At 39.6% G+C, this 12,113-nt stretch overlaps 1 long non-coding RNA gene across 1 annotated transcript; it reads left to right on the forward strand.

The window, feature by feature from the left end:
• The first annotated feature begins 3,605 nt into the window (after positions 1 to 3,605).
• LOC120868014 lies at positions 3,606 to 11,848 on the forward strand. The gene is made up of 3 exons (XR_005722112.1): positions 3,606 to 3,872; positions 7,704 to 7,825; positions 10,834 to 11,848. It is a non-coding gene; the product is annotated as an uncharacterized LOC120868014 (long non-coding RNA).
• Positions 11,849 to 12,113: the final 265 nt, after the last annotated feature.

Here is a 12,113-nt window from a genome sequence, read left to right on the forward strand (position 1 = left end):
TAGTAAATGTTACATAAGAATTAGGTATTATTCATACACATTATCTCATTACATCTCAACAGCCTTATGATGTATGTACTATCGCTGTCCAAATGTTATAGAAAAGGAAACCACAGCCCAGTGGTACTAACTTGCCCAAGGTCACAGAGCTACTAAAGATAGAGTCAGGATTCAAATCTGTACTTGCCAAATCTATACATTTTAAAAATTACTTGTTATAAGTCCAGTGTGTAATTCTCCCAAATAATCTTTTAGAAGAAACATGGATGTGACAGATGGATTGCATTAATAGGTTCAAATTATTTACATTCTCAAGTTCATAGTGCCCTCCCATGTGGCTTGTTTTGGTTGATGGGACAGAAGCAAACTGGCCACCACCAAGTTTGAAAACCACTTGTGTACCCAGCCTTGCCTTACTCCTACATCTCTTCCTCTGCCCTGAGAAGTGCTCAGATTAGCCTGTCCGAGGAGGCGAGAGGAGCCGGATCATCCAGTCACTCCTACTGAACCAAGGAAGATCAGCCAAAAGCCAACAAATTCCCGCAATTTTGAGCAAGCTCAGCCACAACCATAGGGACAGCCCAGCCAATTCTCAGACTCGTGGGCTAAATAAATGTTCAGTTCCGTTCAGTTGCTCAGTTGTGTCCAACTCTTTGCAACCCCATAGACTGCAGCATGCCAGGCCTCCCTCCCATTGCCAACTCCTAGAGTTTACTCAAACTCATGTCCATTGAGTCGGTGATGCCATCCAACCATCTCATTCTCTGTCATCCCCTTCTCCTCCCGCCTTCAATCTTTCTCAGCATCAGAGTCTTTTCCAGTGAGTCAACTCTTCGCATGAGGTGGCCAAAGTATTGGATTTTCAGCTTTAGCATCATTCCTTCCAATGAATACTCAGGACTGATTTCCTTTAAGATGGACTGCTTGGATCTCCTTGCAGTCTGAGGGACTCTCAAGAGTCTTCTCCAACACCACAGTTCAAAAGCATCAATTCTTTGGCACTCAGCTTTCTTTATAGTCCAACTCTCACATCCATACGTGACTACTGGAAAAACCATGGCCTTGACTAGGCGGACCTTTGTTGACAAAGTAATGTCTCTGCTTTTTAATATGCTATCTAGGTTGGTCATAACTTTTCTTCCAAGGAGTAAGCGTCTTTTAATTTCATGGCTGCAATCACCACCATCTGCAGTGATTTGGGAGCCCCCCAAAATAAAGTCTGACACTGTTTCCACTGTTTCCCCATCTACTTCCCATGAAGTGATGGGACCAAATGCCATGATCTTCGTTTTCTGAATGTTGAGCTTTAAGCCAACTTTTTCACTCTCCTCTTTCACTTTCATCAAGAGGCTTTTTAGCTCCTCTTCACTTTTTGTCATAAGGGTGGTGTCATCTGCATATCTGAGGTTATTGATATTTCTCCCAGCAATCTTGATTCCAGCTTGTGCTTCTTTCAGCCCAAGGAAGAGGCGTGGACATCTTTCTCATGATGTACTCATGACATACCACCATAGTTTGGCCAAAGGTAAATAGCTGGGAGGGAACACAGCTCCACCCATCAACAGAAAATTGGATTAGAGATTTACTGAACATGGCCCCACCCATCAGAACAAGACCCAGTTTTCCCCTCAGGCAGTCTCTCCCATCAGGAGGCTTCCATAAGCCTCTTATCCTTCTCCATCACAGGGTAGACAGACTGAAAACCACAATCACAGAAAAGCTTTATGTAGTTTTCATTATCCAGCACACTTTTAGTAATAGATAACTGATACAATACCCACTCCAGTGTTCTTGCCTGGAGAACCCAAGGGACGGGGGAGCCTGGTGGGCTGCCATCTCTGGGGTCGCACAGAGTCGGACACGACTGAAGCGACACAGCAGCAGCAGCAACTGACCCAATGGGGTCTCCCCTGGTGGCTATTGGTAAAGAATCCCCCACAGTGCTGGAGATGTGGGTTTGATACCTGGTCTGGGTGATCTCCTGGTGGAGAAAATGACAACCCACTCCAGTATTCTTGTCTGGAGAACCCCATGGACAAAGGAGCCTGAAGGGGTACAGTCCATGGGGTTGTAAAGGAGTCAAATACAATGACTAGGCTTGCCACACAATGACTGGGCTTAACAACATGTATTATCTAGGACATTTGGGTTGTGATAACCAAGAATGAAAATTAGGATGAAGAAATCATTTCATGTGCTGTCCCCACCCCCTTCACCCTCATGGGTTCTTTCTCTGTTTGCGTCTTTGTTTACCAAGGTTCATCAGTCTCTGAAAATGTGTCATTAAGCAGGCAATGAACATGACTCAGAATACCAAGAACAGACAAAACACATTTGTGAAGAGGGACTTAATATTTCATTATGACAAGTCCAGAATATAAAAAGTCCAACTTACTGTTTGTGTGAAAGCATCACTATTAGAGAAGGGTGTTGTAACTGATACAGGAAACCATGTAAAATAGGTTATGAATGACCTTGCCATCTCCAGCCTACACTGCTGGGCAAAGAGGGTGCCATTTTCACATTTAACACCTGGCAAAGTATAATGGGAAGCTTATTCATCTATAGGTGAAAAATTAACCTTTCAGTAAAACAAAAAGCTATCTTGAGGATCTTTAGCTAAGTTTAAAATAGAGAAATTATGAAACTGTAACTCTGCCAAACTTCCTCATCAAAAAACTACTACAAATCAAACTTGTTTTTTTTTCATGACTTGCAACCCAGAGTAATTTAATTTTCATGTCTTTTCTCCTCATCATTTCTGATAATTCTGATAAAGGATTTTTTTTTTTTTTTGCTTATGCCTCCCTCTCTTCAGAATCTTTTGTCAATGAGAGTTTCAGGTATTCGTTACCTATCAGAATTTTTTTTTTTACTTTAAAGATGATAGACTCTCATAATTTTTTTAAGCTGGAAAAAAAAAATGTAGTCCTCAAGGCACACTCAAATCCTCTGTACTAATCAACGCAGCATGAAAAAAGACCTCTACAGTAAAATATTTTTTATATCCTCAAGGTCTACAGGCTAAATGTTTGATATTCTGAGATGAGTTCGTTTTCAGAGTAGTATTAACTTTCCAATTTCCTCCTTTAAAGCAAATTGCCACTGAGTTTGAAGATTTTGTCTCCTCTAATGGGTATTGCCTCAAAACACTAACCTTCTCCTAATTTTATTTACCGTGGTAGGGAAGATCAAGGGACAATTTTAAAAAGCAAGGAAAAGGTTCTAGGCACTCAGTGAATTTTAGTGGTTGTTTTTGTTATTATTATTATTGGCAATGCTGTCATGGCTACTGTTAAGTATGTATCATGTACTTTACACACTTACAATGATCAGTTTATCATCATCTCGACTCCATGATGTAATTATTACAATCTCCATTCTACCAATGAGAACTCAAATGCACTTGAAAGTTATGGGACTAACCTAAAGTCATTTAACTGACAGTGGCTGATGCAGAATTTGAATCCAGTTCTGTTTGGTATTTCTGTTACATCATGTTACTTTCTTATGAAGACCTAGAAGTCTTCCGTCTGGTGGAGCAGGTCAGAAGCCAGCTATCTGGAGAATAGCACACTTAGGAACGACTCTTTTATCTTTTTGTATGAACTCTCAGCACTTGTTTTCAGACTTCTGGAGACCTCAGTCATCAAAATCCATCCCAAAAGCAGCGTGGAATACTAAATGGAGAACTGGACCAGGAACTTTGCGTTCAGCTATCACCTCTGCCACTCACTAGCTATGCGACCCAATTCTCTCTCTAGCCCCAGTTTTTCTCATAGTAAAACAAAGAGGTTGAATTTTTCCAGCCCTCCCAAATCAGTGATGCTGTAATTGAAAAACCTAAATCCTTCTCCTCAGCCATTACTAAGGTATTAAATTTTCCTTAAGAAAACATAGAAGTGTTCAATATGTTTAGAAAGTTTTACCTTCAAAATAAACAATTACATTTCAGAAAAACTTTGGATAGTTGGAAGAGAAACTGACATAAAACAGTGGATTCCCATAAAGCAACTGTATTTTTCTTTCTTTTGAACTTTTTATTTTGTATTGAGGTATAGCCCATTAACAATGTGGTGATAGTTTCAGACTAACAGAGAAGGGACTCAGCCATCCATATACATGTATCCATTCTCCCCCAGACTCCGCTCCCATCCAGGCTGCCACTAACACTGAGCAGAGAAGCAACTGTAGAATGATAAAAAGGAGCAGAGGTTTTCAGGGTTTAGGGGAAAGGGAAGAATGTCTAGTGCATAAGACTATTGGCGCAGAGAAACTATTCTGTGTGATACCATAATGGTGGATACATGTCATGATATGTTTCTTCAAACCCATGGAATGTACAAGGCCAATAGTGATCTTTCATGTACACTCTGGACTTTGGGTGATAATGATGTGTCAATGCAGGTTCAACTGTAGTAACTGTACCACTCTGGTGGGGGACACTGATGGTGAAGGAGTCTATGCCTCTATGGGGGCAAAGGGTATATGGGAAATCTCTTTACCTTCTGCTTAATTTTGCTGTCAACCTAAACTGCACTAAACTACAGTCTATTTTTTTTTTTTAATGCAAGTCTCTATTTTAAAATCTAGATTGATTGTCATTAACTTTGGAGGATTATAGAATCCGTTTGATGGTCTCATGAAGGCTATGGATCTTTTTCCTCAGGGACCCTCAAAGCCAATGTTCAGACCCTCTGGTCCAGATTCACAATTTATAAGCTAAGAGATAATTAGAGGATTATCAACTATTTAGCTTCTGCATAAAGACCCATCATAATGTTCCATTAACTCTAGACCTCCCTAGAGCTAGAAGGCCACCACAGAATGGGGAGAATGCAAAGGGATGAAAGGAATTATGGTAATGAGCCTCCCTCATTGCTCAGAAATCAATATTTTAGTACTTTTGAAAAAAAGGAAAAGTCCCTGATGGGGAAACCAGGATCAGTCCTGTGATAGTTTTATGTGCATTTTTTTCTGAAATTATCTGGTCATATATTGTAAGATACAACTGTGTTATATTTCCAGAACTAGAATATAAATAAGTGTGCATTTATTTTACAGAGAAGTTAAGGACTTTTCCAAAACTCCATGATGACACAAAGAACTGAAATCCAGATTTGTGGGTTTTTTATTTCCTAGTCTTGCTCAAAACAACTGTCTAATGAATGTATTTGCCTGCCAAGGACATAAACTGGTTTAAAGTAGTGTGGGTTCCACCCAATGATATACTGGCAAATGTTTAACAACCAGCTCTCTGCAGGAAAAAATAATAGAATGTTAAGTGTAATGTTAAGTGTTGTTAAGTGTATCTGTGAATATATATTCACATAAATACAAGGACCTCTTACCTCCTGAAGTTTCTGGAATGGAGAATGAATAGTGCACGTCTTTGAATACAGGGCTGAAATCATTGGCAGGAGCAGTTTCTACAATGATCGTCACTGTTACCGAAAAATTAAACAGTAAATAAATGCTTTGCGGTGGTGGTGGCTTTATTCTAGACACTAGTCAAATGTGCCCCCAGGAACAGGCTTAGGGGAAGATTTGAAATTATGGGGGGATACTCCTTGCTCCCAGTTGATTCCTGTTTCCAGACTCTGCGTTCTCAAGGAACATAAATGAGTTCTAGGCTAACCAAAGCAATTAGTTACAGATATATAATGTGCAACATGCCATATTTTATTTTATATGATAATGATAGATATATACATATTATATACAATATATGAATGTTTAATTATACATTTTATTCAAGAAAGTTTATTATATCTATCATGTGTATGATTTCTTCCATTAGTGTTTGTTTGGGTGTTACTTTCAACCCAGCATATAACTTTCTACACTCTACATTTAATATATCCTAGGAGGTAAAATGGAAAAAGACTCAGAAAACCCATGTCCAAGGATTGGTTATGACATGCTGAGTGGCCTTGAATGAGCTTAACTTCTCAGAGGCCCAGATTCTTTATCAGTTTCAATCTTCTATTTTGTAGTGTATAAAAATGAGATCATGCCCAAGATTTTTTGCCTTAAGAGGTTAGTGAAATGTAGTTATTTAATTTTATTCCTCTCAGGCAGATGTTTGTATATTGCAGGTTATAGAAAAGGAATTCTATTTTTCAGACCAAGCTCAAACTAACCTATCAGAAAGTTGTCAAAAAAGAAGAAAAATATTCAAATACAAAAATGAGCAAATTTCAAACCAGGAGATTTTTAGCATTAAAAATAAAGTAATAATTAACCTGTCCTGTGCAAGGTGCTGACTCAGCAATAGTGTTAATGTCTCCATTTTACGGAAGAGAAAACCAAGGTTCACAGAATCATGTTCTTTGCCAAAGGTCACAGACCCTAGTAAGTCACTGAGCAGGTATTGGATCGACTTGAGTCTGCCAGCATCTCCCAAAATGTCTCTTCTGACATGCTAATATATCAAATGTAAAATGCCAAGTTAAACAAATATTAAAAGGTTTCCTTATGGCAAAACTTCTTAGGATTTCTGATATGTCATTCTGTAATTTGAATCTCCATCTTTGCATTGCTTCTGTATACTTAAAAAAAAAAGTGTGCAACATGAAAGTTGTGAGGTAAGTTTTATTTGGGGCAGAATGAGGACTACAGCCTATGAAACAGCACCTCAGATAGCTCTGAGACTGCTCCAAAGAGGCAGGGGCAAGGTCAGTATAAATGTGATTTTGGTGAAGGGGGAGTACATGCAATCAAGCACATTTTTTTTTTTCCAGAAGGTTTCTGCTAGTCTTGTGAAGCTTTTGCTAGTCCCAAGGAGTGGTTGTCACCATGAAGGATTTTAATGCTTTTCTAGATATGAGGAAATACAAGGATTGGGTTCGTAAAATCAGCTCCTGAAAATATCTATCTGAAGACTGTCCTGCCAGTTTCTCCCTGTGCCTCATTTCTGCTCTCCACCCTGAACTCCTTTCAGGGCATGTTGAAAATCAGCTTTAATCCTTATAGAGGTAGATGGCAGCTGCCAATGACAAGTGCCAATTTGTAGTATTTCCCAAATGTACTTGACCATGGAGTTTTTTTCTAGTTGATCATCTTGTAGAAACTATGCTCTGAAGAATGCTTGTATCTTGTCTCTCTTAAAAGTCTATGCCATGCATTTTCAAACAAGAAAATTTAATCTGAGACCCATAGAATCTTGATTTCAGAGAATCTGTTTCATGCCTTATCTTTTGGTATATATTATGTGTGTTTCCAAGGTATAGGGTCTATAGCTTTCTCAGCATCTCAAAGGTATGTATGACCACCAAGAAAGAGTAAGAAGCACTTTGCATGGAGACAGGTGATTTATGTGAAAGCCTCTATATTTCCCTCAATAAACTCCATTTATGTGCCTTAAGAACAGATGCCACTTATAGCTTTGCCATATTATGATTTTTATTGCACCCATAAAGACTCAAAATTGTGCTAATTGATTGGCCTATAAAAACAGACTGAACCACATGTGGGGTGTTACAAGCATTCTTTATGAGCAGCTGCTGGGAATATACTGGGGTGTGGGGACCAGACAAGATGTGGATTTATTACCATGAGAGATTTTTTTTTTTTTCCTCTTCTTGGAAAAAGGCTCAACTCTGGTGAAAAGGGCAAATTCAGTTTTGATTTGTGAGGCCATCAGGATGAGTAACTACAAGAAAAAGCATTTTTCCTAAAAGGTTTGTTGGGCTATGTTACAGGCTTTTGCAAGAACCAATGAAACTCCACCAGTGGGGAGCAGAAAAGACCTAAGAAAACTTCTGGGCATACTGTCATGCTGTCTCTGTCCTGTACAGATCATTTATCCATACAGTTGGATCACGTAAGTCTACAAATGACATTTGTAAACCGAATCCTATTAAAACTCTTACATCAGGGAGTCAAGAGGGATTTAAAGAACTCTAGACCTGTTGCTGAAAGTTCAGCAATAAATTTCTTTTGGTTGCAAAATATATGGATGCTGCCATGATGCCATCTGCTTAATTCCATAACACAGTACTCTTTGCACTGCTTTCAGAGGCAACCTCAGAATCCTTCTCAATTCAATGATCCAGGCGACCACCACCAATTGCTTAGAGATGGCACAAGAGATAAAACATGAAACACAAGCTCTGTCCATATTCCAGGCTCTCCTGTAGCAAGCATTGACATTCTGTTAGTAACCCTGTGTTCTCCACCCAAACACTCACTTCTTTTTGGACATCTTTGATGCCAACCCACCTCCTAGATCACTTATTACCATAGACGTATCTGGAAACTTGTGCAACCTTATTTTCACAACTACGTCTACAGCTACTAATTCACTCTTAAATGTGATAATATGTTGTTGAACACATAAATGACCCATTGAGCCCCTTAATGCATGTTCTCATTTGTACAACAATTAGCAGAGAAGCAGGTGTCTGGTGATTGGCTAAGCTCATTTCACCAGCTAGGCACTCTGCTCTGGCTCCACAGCACACAATTTAAATCTGTGCCTGAGGGTGTTTTACAATTAGCAAAACCAGGACTCTTAAATCCACAAATGTCAAGGGACTCACAAAGGGAATGAGCTGTGGAATCTGGCACTGTCCCACCGTTTGCATTAAAAATGGCTCTGCCTGTATCATGTAAAATAATGCAAGGAGATCCAACCAGTCCATTCTGAAGGAGATCAGCCCTGGGATTTCTTTGGAAGGAATGATGCTAAAGCTGAAACGCCAGTACTTTGGCCACCTCATGAGAAGAGTTGACTCATTGGAAAAGACTCTGATGCTGGGAGGGATTGGGGGCAGGAGGAGAAGGGGACAACAGAGGATGAGATGGCTGGATGGCATCACTGACTTGATGGATGTGAATCTGAGTGAACTCCGGGAGTTGGTGATGGACAGGGAGGCCTGGCGTGCTGTGATTCATGGGGTCGCAAAGAGTCAGACACGACTGAGCGACTGAACTGAACTGAACCCCCTGCAAAAAAAATCCTGTTACTCATATGTGTGGACTACATGTGACCAATATCTGGCTCTTTCCAAATAAGAGGTATTTGGCATTACTAAATGCTATGAACTGAATGTTTATGTTCCTCCAAAATTTATATACTAAAACCTATTCTCCCACTGTGATGGTATTAGGATGGAGAGGGTCTTTGGTATGATGACATGTCATAAGGGTGGAACCCTCATGATGGGATTAACACTCTTAAAAAGACACCCCAGAGAGTCCCTCTTGCCTATTCTGCCATGTGAAGTCACAGTGAGAAGACAGACATGTAAGAGCAGGATGCAGACCTCTATAGACACCGAGTCTGACAGTGCCTTGATATGGACTTGCCAGGCTCCAGAACAGTGAGAAAAAATTTTCTGTTATGTGTAAGTCACCCAGTCTGAAGTGGACTGAGACACTACTGACAGAAAATCGTTTCAGTAACAAGCATTAGGATTGGGCTCTGCGTGTCCCTAACACATCCCACTTCCAGCTCCAAGGATCTCTAGCCAGAGTTGCATTTAAGAATTGTGTTTTGCATAAGGTGTGCTAAGAGATGAACAACACTTGCAGACCTAATGATAACTTTCAACATGAATCTAAGTCTCCCCTTTCTCCTTTGTCTAGTTTAACGAAACTGTCCCAAATATAATGACTTTTTACATTTTAAAATCTGAAGTGCACAGTCTAAAGAAAAGGCACTTAATGTTCCATGAAATTTATCAAGCTTACCTGTATGGGAGGGATGTAAATATTGAAATTGTCATTTAATAGATATGGGCAGCTGGAACTATGTCTGGGTCCTCATAATCCAATTCTTTTACAACCTTGTAGAACAACATTATTTCAGAGAAAATGATTGACTTTTTGTTTAATGTACATATTTTAAGTAGTAGATCATTCTGGAAAATGAAAGGGCACATTCATTCATTCATTAAGTTATACTGAGTACCCACTATGTACCAAGCACTATGGAAGGTATTGAAACACAGAAATAAATGACTCAAAAACATATGTAAGAGAACTTAGCCAGTTAAGATAGGAAAAGAAAGCTTTCAGGAATAAATGACATTTAAGACCCAAAGGATAATTATGAAAATATAGAAATTAATTAGAGGTGAGCAACAGGTGGAAGTTGTTCAGAAGCAGAGCAAGCATATGGAAAGGCTCAAATGTTAGTTAGCATTGTGTTTACAAAACTGCCATCTTTCTCCAAACTCCCTTTTTAAAATGACAGTTTTGCATTGCATTTCAAAATGAACATCAACTCAGGAAACCTCTTGGCTCAGTGGCTAATCTTACAAATTCACAACATATGCAAAGGCTCAGCTTGTAACTTGTGGAGTTTTCCAGAAAATTTAGGGTGGGTTTGAACCAAAAAATGAGAAAGATCATCAGTGGCTTTCTCAGCCATGTCTTTTGGCTGAGAAGGAGTGTTTGGTGATGCTTTGGTTAAAGAACAATTATGCCAACCTAACCGGGATCAGTATTTTTTTTTTAGGGGTTGGAACTTTGGGGGAAAATAAAATAGACCTGTGGAAATTAGAAGTTAGAAGGAGGATTCTCCCAAAGCACAATTCAATCTTGCAAAGGTGAAAAAAAAATTTACTATGTCCTCCCTCTGCCAGTGGAAAGTTTACGACCTCTTAATGGTGGAGAAAGGAGCTGATCTCTCACTCCCAGTGCCAGAAGGATGAGCCATCATCACACATGTAGTCAAACAGACTTATCTTTGAGAAAATCAGCATCTGTTTTAGCCTCTGATTCATTTTGGTAGCTAAACAGGAAGTCAATTATTTTGTGCTAATGATAAGGAGATGATGGTGTCCAGTAGTGAAATACTGAAGGACTTGCCTGAATGCCTTCCAGACCCTTCTCTGGTGTGTCCCAGCTCCCACTGCTGAATGCACCCACACCAACAACACTGTGGCCATGAAATGACTCCATCTCCTCGGGAAAATCCCTGGAGAAGCAGCACCTGGTGCTCACCTGGATGAAATTTCCAGCAGTTGGTGCTTGCTCAAAGAGTTGTCCAGAACCAATTGGCCCCAAACTCGGAGCATAATGGATTGCATCAGGAGGTTCATCAAGGTCATGACACTGGAGTTTTGCAACTACTGTGTCTTTTGCAATCATCTCTTGGCCTGTGTATCTGTTTTATCTTTTAAGGAGAGGGAAGAAAATGCTTTAGATGGATAGTCTTAAAAGGTAGTACTTTCTGCATAAACATCCACTAGTTCAGATAATGTACACATGTGACAGCTCTACTTATCCTGGGACAGACGGTTCTGCTTTGGAGCATCATCTGGGAGTCATTTCCCAAAAGGTGCTATTAATGTGGTCTGACTGCTCATTTTCTGGGAGTATTTCTTTTCTCCACCCAGCTTGGTATTTGTTTGGAAGGCTATCAAGGACATCACCTCAGTGGAGAAGGCGTGAGTTGGAATCAGATAATTCTTGAAGATTGTCCAAGTCTAGAGCATCTATATGGTGTGGTCAAGAGAGACAACCTTTACCCAGTAGTTACACTGGACATATTTCCATCTCTGTAAAGTCCCCCGTGTCTTCACTGGGATCCCTCTGCCCCAAATGCTCACTGTTAAGCCTTCACCCTCTAAAATCCTGGTCATTCTTCAAAGACTCAGGTAGATCTCACCCTTTCAGGAAGCTCCCCTGAATGCTCTAGTCCCTCATATTCTTCTTTTAACAAGGAAAGCACCATATATATAACTTAATATTAAATTATCTTTTTTTTTTTGCTTTATATGTATTCATCATATCATCATACGATCATATCATCATAACAAGAAACAACCTTCTTACAGCTAAAGACCATAGCGAATACTCCATATCTCCAGGGACTATAGGACTGAATTCATCATAGGGTAGGTATTTGATTAATTAACTGGGATCCTGGAGAAACAGGGTGGAGAAGAAGGAGAAAGAAAAGGAAAAGGAAGGTATCATTTAGTGACTGCCAACCTCTGTACAGAATTCTAAGCATTGCTATGAGGTAGGTGCAATTATCATTTTCGTCCGAAAGGTAGAGTAATTGGGGCACAAAACCACATGAGCTGTAATTAGCAGAAATTATTACTAGGCTTTATTTATCATTAGATAATCAGAGATAAAGTTTAGGAAATGGGAGG

Source organism: Oryx dammah, unplaced genomic scaffold, assembly GCF_014754425.2.
Source record: "Oryx dammah isolate SB20612 unplaced genomic scaffold, SCBI_Odam_1.1 HiC_scaffold_9, whole genome shotgun sequence".
NCBI classification, from domain to species: domain Eukaryota; kingdom Metazoa; phylum Chordata; class Mammalia; order Artiodactyla; family Bovidae; genus Oryx; species Oryx dammah.